Consider the following 7,731-nt stretch of genomic DNA (forward strand, 5'->3'; position numbering starts at 1 on the left):
ATGCGGGTGTGTTTGCCTGCATTCATCAATGAAGATAAATAAAAAAGAAAAAAGAAAGAAAGGCATTGGTTTTTCCTGCATATGCTCTGTTTCGTCAACTGACGTTTGCATACGCGCTTCAGTTGTTCTTCAGTGAAGTGAAGGTTTGGCTGGAGATGATATTCTTTTGTTGCATCTTCCTTCCTTTTCTGCCTGCTGGGTCAACTTCTTCTTCAGTTAGCATATCGCTTCTTTGTGCGCCTGCTCCCAACCGTCGATTCCAGATGCAGCCGCCGCCTACATCACGTACCACGTGAACCACTCAGCATGTCACCGTTTGAATTTTCCCAAAGGAGACGCTCTGTTTACTTTTAGTGCTTTTATTTATATTGCCTTTTCAGTTTTGTGATTGCTATAAGACTCAGGATTTGAAGCCGAGAGTTCAGCTACTCTGTACTTGGGTAAAAACCCCTGCTTAGCCGCCGTGTTCCGGCTGTCAGTGTCTCAGACCAGTGAAACCACAGCCAAAATTGCTGCCCCAAAGTTCATACTTTTCTTTGTCTGAACGAATCTTAGCCTGAACTTGGCAGGTACTCATTGTCGGGCGGCTACATACATCTCCCACCCCGGCAGTGAACAATGCGTCCTCACAAATAGAGGATGATCTCGCAAATATTATGAATCAAAAGAGAGGTATTCAGTAATAATAACACTTTACTATATACTTAGTATATTCTTCAGTACTGACATATGGTCTATAACGTCCCAGTTTCACTACTACTTGTACAACAGATTACTCTGTTAACCATTTCATCACATTTCTTTCGTATGGAACTGATGCTGTATTGTACTCTATACTTGGGTGAACCCTTTTCCTCAAAAAAGATCTTCTTTTGTTGGCGGTGATGCCAAACTTCCAGTTTACATATCTTTCATATGCGTAGTCATGCTACACTTGTATTAATTAAAATCTAAGTTTTGCTTGTAGTCAAGTTCTTGGTTGTTGAAAGCACCACCCATAGAAATTTTCGTTAAGTCGGCCCCTCCATGTGCTCGTCGACGTCGATGACCTCGACAAGCAGCCAGTGTTTGTGGATGGGATTCTAGTTTAAAAAAAATCGGCAACTACCTGCAGCTCATGTCCGACGACATGTTCAAGAGCGTGGTGGCAATCTTTTTACTACCGATCCAATGGTGGAATTGTGAGTTCAATTGTCTTCTGGGAATACTCACAGCCAAATGGCAAGTTATTCACAGCGACAAGCAAGACAATGAGTGGAACTGTAAGTCTGTAACTGACTTCAAACGAACGGGAGACAAAAATACTGGATGGCTCATGACTTTCTTCGGCATCTGCCATGGCGATGACAACTATACAAGAAAACTATATGCATGCATACATACAAAAGATACTACTAGTACACCACCTTGTACTCCGTTTTCTAAGAAAGTACAAAGATGGAGCTGCGACTCCATTTTTTATAACCTTGATGTGCACAAGATGAAGTTGAAACGGCATCATATATGGGAAAGTTACTGACGATGTGCACAACAATTAAATTGTCATGCTTGGTCATTGTGCTCATACTCTCAATCAAACTCCCCACAGCCATTACCTTCAGAATATACTTGAGAGTCGATCGCCATCTTCAAATTGAGGCCCTGATCTTCTCCACCGGCGGCGGCTGTAAATTTGTACCGTCGATGAGCGAGAAGGTCGTCAACGCATCTTCGCAGAAACACCAAATCCATATGCAGGAGCACACGATTCGCATCCTTGCACTGGCCCTACTGTCTTTACATCTCGTATGCTCTACTACAGTTGCTCAATGTAAGCACACCAATCGGGTTTACTTTCGTCACTTCTCCTGGAAGTGTGTAGTATCATCTTCATGGAGCATGACTTGGCTAAAGCGAGAAACATGAAGCTGGTGTTATGCTTATTCGAACAATTGACCGGGTTAAAGATTAACTTTCAGATAAGCGAATTGTTCTGCTTCGGAAGAGCCAAAGAGGAACAAGAGGCGTACAAGCAATTGTTCGGATGTGAACTGGGGGCTTTACCTTTCACGTATTTGGGTATACCAATTCACCATCGTAAGCTAACAAATAGAGAATAGAAGTGTATTGAGGATCGATTTGAAAAGAAACTGAGTTGTTAGAAGGGCAAGCTGATGTCATATGGGGGCCGTTTAATTCTCATTAATTCGGTACTCACGAGCATTGCCTATGTTTCTCTTGTCTTTTTTCGAGATACCAGTTGGAGTTTGGAAAAGACTGGATTTCTATTGATCCCACTTCTTCTAGCAGAGTGATGGTCTGAAAAGGAAGTATAGACTCGCTAAATGGGACATTATTTGTCGACCAAAAGGCCAAGGGGGTCTAGGTATCGAAAATCTTGAGGTTAAAAACAGATGTCTTCTCAGCAAGTGGCTGTATAAGCTATCTGTAGAGCCGGAGGCCACGTGGGCGCAAATTCTGCGTAATAAGTATCTTCATTCGAAAACTTTGTCCCAGGTGACAGTGAGGCCGACGGACTCACCTTTTTGGAAAGGACTAATGAGAGTTAAATCAGTCTTTTTCAACAGGACAAAGTTTCTAGTCGGAAACGGTACTTCTACGAGATTCTGGGAGGATACATGGCTTGGGGAAACATCCCTCACGCTTCAATATCCTTCCCTTTATAGCATTGTGCAACGAAGAGACGCTTTCGTTGCAACCGTACTTCAGTCCACTCCCCTCAATATTCACTTTAGGAGAACACTTGCCGGAGCCCGTTGGGAAGTCTGGCTCCATCTGGTGAGAAGACTGATGGATGTGCAACTTTCTCAACAGCCGGACATGTTGTGCTAGAAGCTAACCAGGAATGGAGAGTTTATGGTTAAATCTATGTATTTGGATATGATCAACTCTAGCTCTATTCCTAGTTCCAAACATGTTTGGAATGTCAAAGTCCCTTTGAGAGTTAGTGTGTTCATGTGCTTTGTACACAAACAAGTCATTTTAACTAAGGACAATTTGACAAAGCGCAACTGGATTGGTTCTACGAGATGTAGTTTTTGTGATCGGGATGAGACCATCAAACACCTCTTTCTTGACTGTCCGATGGCGAAGATTTTATGGCGGACTGTTCACATTGCTTTTAATATTACTCATCCGAATAATATCAATGCGTTATTTGGGACGTGGCTTGACGGGATAGATTCCCAAATAGCGAGACACATTCGTGTAGGAGTATGTCTTTACTATAGCGAGATACATCCTTTTGAGCGACGAGTAATTCGAGACGGAGGGAGTATATAACTGCATAACAATTGTTGATTTCTTACTCCATAGGCCGAATCATGGATGACACGGAAGGCGAGAAGATCAATTTACCAAACGGGCCATGCGCTCATGAAAGGCACTACCGATGCACAAGTGTTGGAGATTGCTTCTATTGTTTGGCAATTGGGGTCTGCTTCACGACTATGGACGAGTGCAAGGGAGAGTGTGAAAAATCCTCTTCTTCAGAAGACATCTACTGACGATGACTTCCCCTCCTCCTTTACTGTCTCCTTATTTTCCAGCCTAGTCAAATTGGTTTACTTGTCCCGAGAAATATTGCCGACTATGGACGATGTTGTTATTTGGTTTGGCAAATTGTATTTAAACTTTTACCAACTATTGCCGGCTAAGCTCTAGTGCATCTATATATAAAGGAGCTTCCTTCTCTGAACCTCTTCAGTTAACTGAACAGCATCTTCACTCTTTTGGAACAGGTGCTTGGTCGTCAGTCACCCACTTGTTCTTCACGGTTGCATATCTACGTACCAAAAAATGCTTCAAACAATGAGAATAAATTTTCAATTCACCCGAAAAATCATGACAAATAATAATTAGTCTTAGAAAGAATTTCTTATTTAACACTATTTTAAATGTTGTTTCCTATTTGACACTGGAACTTTTTCCTTCCTTATCTAATAGCAAATCTAAATTGTGTTCCCTTTCTGACACTTTCGTCCATGACTACTGACGGTGTTAATTGACATGTGAAAAGACAATTTCCCCTTGTTGCACTGTTCACATAACTAAAAAGGCAAAAAAAATTGGTGGTTACATGAACAATGAAGTTTTAGTGCGCGATGACACCATCGGGTATTTGGGTCCATAAAAAAGCAGTATACGTGCAAATGCTGAGGTACTATAGGACAATAGACAAATCTCAAACCGTCAACAGTTTTTTAGAAGTTCTATAAATAGTTTTTACGCTGCATGGATATTTTTTAAATGTGCGATGAACACTTTCAAATATTTAAGTAAATTATGTTTTTAGAATATATGTTATATACAAAAAAAATTAAATGAAAAAGGAAAAAAAAGATAAAGCAAACCAACGAGGAACAAAGCTACTGGACCGGCCGAATAGAAGTTTGTCATCCTTGTGTACACTGAGCTCCCCGACGGACACCATAGTCCTCAATGTTACAGCACCGTCGGTGAGCTCCCTCCCCTAAAAAAAATGACTATTCTACGACTGCTTGTCTCAATTTCCTCCTGAATTACTAGTAACCAATGTACTTTTTTGCATAATAATAATAATAATAATAATAATAATAATAATAATAATAATAATAATAATAATAATAATAATAATAATAATAATAATAATAATACAAACCCCTGTACTTGAGGCCATTAATAGATACCGTACTTCTCTAGTGGGATTTCTACTGAACTAATGTAGTCTGCATAGTAACATGGAAGTCTTAATTGACTACCGAGGAAGAAATAATGCTATGATAATTACACGTTCCATGTTCTCAACTTATAGCTGCTTTCCTACGGTTCACAACTAACAAATAGCTTTTTTAGAATCTAAATTTGAACCAAACATACCCTAAATGAACTGTGGTTCTAACTCAGAGTTCGTAATTTATTATTGATTTATAGTATGGCTCCCAAACTAATAATAATAACCACAAAATTTCACCACAGCAGTAAAATCATCTAGGAATTTCAGATGATTGGATGAACTCTTTTTCCAAGCTGTACAGTCTAGTTCCATCGTTGGCTTTGCTTCCCTTGTATGACAGATCATTTACAACATTTTGGATCACCCTTGTAATTTGAGAATTGAGATGGACCTTTGAGTTTTGCACATCTTCAAGTGTTGTCTCCACTTGCCTCATCGTAGGCCTTTCTTCACCTTTTAAACTTAAGCATGCTTCTGCAAGTCTTGCAACGACCTTGGCATCATCAACCCCTCCCTCTTCAACAATTTGTGAATCTAGAATATCTAACAAGCGGTTGTCTCTTATAATTGACACAAAATATGATGCTAGGCTTGTCCTTTCTGACGAATGAGAAGAAAAAACAGGTTTCACCCTTGTCAGTAGCTCCGCTAGGATAACACCAAAGCTATAAACATCACTCTTCTCTGTGAGGCGGCTAGTGTAGTAGTATTCAGGATCAAGGTAACCGTAAGTTCCTTGGACTGCTGTAAGTATTCCTGTCTCATTTATTGCAAGTGACCTTGAAGCTCCAAAATCTGATACTTTTGTTGTTAAAGTATCGGTAAGCAGTATGTTTGCACATTTGATATCTCAATGGTATACAGATATGGAAGCAGCAGAGTGGAGATACGCAATGGACCTTGCGGTTTCCAATGCAATCCTCAACCTATCTCGCCATGACAGATGGTTCTCAGTTTGTGCATGGAGATGGAAGGAGAGAGTACCATTTGATATGAACTCATATACTAGTAGAGGAACTTCTGCCTCGAGGCAGCAACCAAAGAGCTTCACGACATTCCTATGGTTTGTTTGGGAAAGTATGACAACCTCATTGATGAACTGGTCAATTTCACTCTGAACCACAATTTTCACCTTCTTGATGGCCACGATATGTTGATCAAATAAGATGCCTTTGTACACCGTGCCATGACCACCGCCGCCAAGGATGCGATTATGATCAAATTTGTTGCTTGCTTGCTCTAGTTCTTCCAAACTAAAAAGCTTTGTTCTCTCGGCTATATCTTTGTTTGAAGATATTAACTGTTGTAGAAGCAACCCACGGTTTTTCTTGAAATTTTTTTGTCTTGACTTCTCGACTCTCCGTTGCTTGAGTTTATTGGTGATTTTTGCAACACCCAAAAATGAAAGCAGTAACCACAACCCACCACTAATTGCAACTACGATAATTAAACCTGCAGATAATAGATTAAGGGTCGATAATACAATATATGCCATATGAATTAATATAGCTTAACTGAAAATTTGTGACTACTCAAAATACCATGATAAAAAAATTATTGGAATATTTATCAGATCATTTTGGAATTAAGGAAATCATTTCAACCACAATCATTTGGTTTACTAGTTCATGAAGCACATAATATTCTGTATTTTATTTATTTATTTTTATTTTTTCTCCTTCATTTTAGAAAGTTCAACCGGTAAATGCATTATTTATAAATACTTCAAGTATTTGTACCTGAGAGGCTAAAGAAACCTCTCTTTACTGGGCATTGGTATGTCCCTGGCATATTGATGCAGGTTGTCCCGTCCACGCATGGATAAGCTGGTTGTTGGCACTCGTCGATATCTGAAAGGATAGTAAACATTAAAAGACAACTCAATAACAAAAGGATGTCATAAACAATAAAATGCAATAAATGTTTGTCTGGTACAAGTTCAAAGTGCAGTTGAAGCATTCATGGTACAAGAGAAAACCACAAACCAGATGGGGAGGCAAAAACAGTTTAGATGCACTTAAGGTTCTTAGTAGTTGGCTGGTAACCCTTTGGCCCTTAACGTTGATTTCAAAGTCCATACGAAGATACTCCATGCGGACGGGTGTAGATGGCATGCACGTACTTCTAGATCATTAATTTGACTAAGTAGCCAACTACGTATGTGGATATATAGTCCTATGTGGTGTATGCGACAAAAATTATGTATGAAGTTTCTAAACATATATACTTTTTGTCACACATAATATGTATGTGGATAGTCGATTGCTTAGCTGGAAGCACGCACACGCCCTATGAGGCCTTTGTAAATCTCAGTCACGAGTTAAAGGCTTTAGATCAACATGCAACCATCATCATAGTCACTCCATTTAAAACATATGAATTAAAAACAATCATAGTGTTGTCCTACGTTACTAGCGTCAAAATTTAGGTGACTCGAACTACAGAGATTCTTTTCAAGAACATGAGTATTAGCAACTTTGTACTCCTATATATGCCGCATTTACAAGGATTGTTCCAATTTGGCCCCACCAAAACAAAGGTTGTGAATCCTTCCACTTTCTCTCACTGTAGTAAGACTTGGTAGGATTAGTTTTTTTTCTTTCTGTAAAATAATTATAAGCAAAAAATCCCAAGCCTTGTACCGGGCTAATTAAATTACTGCCTGTAAATCAAGGCACAGAGAACTTAACAACTATAATGATTATAAATAATGTACAACCCACTTTTTTAAGTCAAATAAAATAGAATTGATCCTGAGTGCACTTAAGAACTAGACATGCTAATGTAATACATTCAGATGATCGACTACATGAAACAAGTTTAGAGACCATGATTTATCCTATGCTATTTAATTAATCAAACAAGAAATAATAATAAAATTTCCACACGAATCTCCGCCTAAAATCCAACAGTGTAGGTATTAGATGGGACATAACTATTTCTCATCTAGATGAGAGCTAGCTACACCCTTCTATCGGATTTGCTATGTGCTGTCGATTGACCCTGCGGTCCCCCCC

At 39.2% G+C, this 7,731-nt stretch overlaps 1 pseudogene; it reads right to left on the minus strand.

Moving 5' to 3' along the window:
* Positions 1 to 4,964: 4,964 nt before the first annotated feature.
* Positions 4,965 to 7,731, minus strand: part of LOC119284455 — a 12,977-nt pseudogene continuing 10,210 nt past the window's right edge.

Source organism: Triticum dicoccoides, chromosome 4A, assembly GCF_002162155.2.
Source record: "Triticum dicoccoides isolate Atlit2015 ecotype Zavitan chromosome 4A, WEW_v2.0, whole genome shotgun sequence".
Lineage (NCBI taxonomy): Eukaryota > Viridiplantae > Streptophyta > Magnoliopsida > Poales > Poaceae > Triticum > Triticum dicoccoides.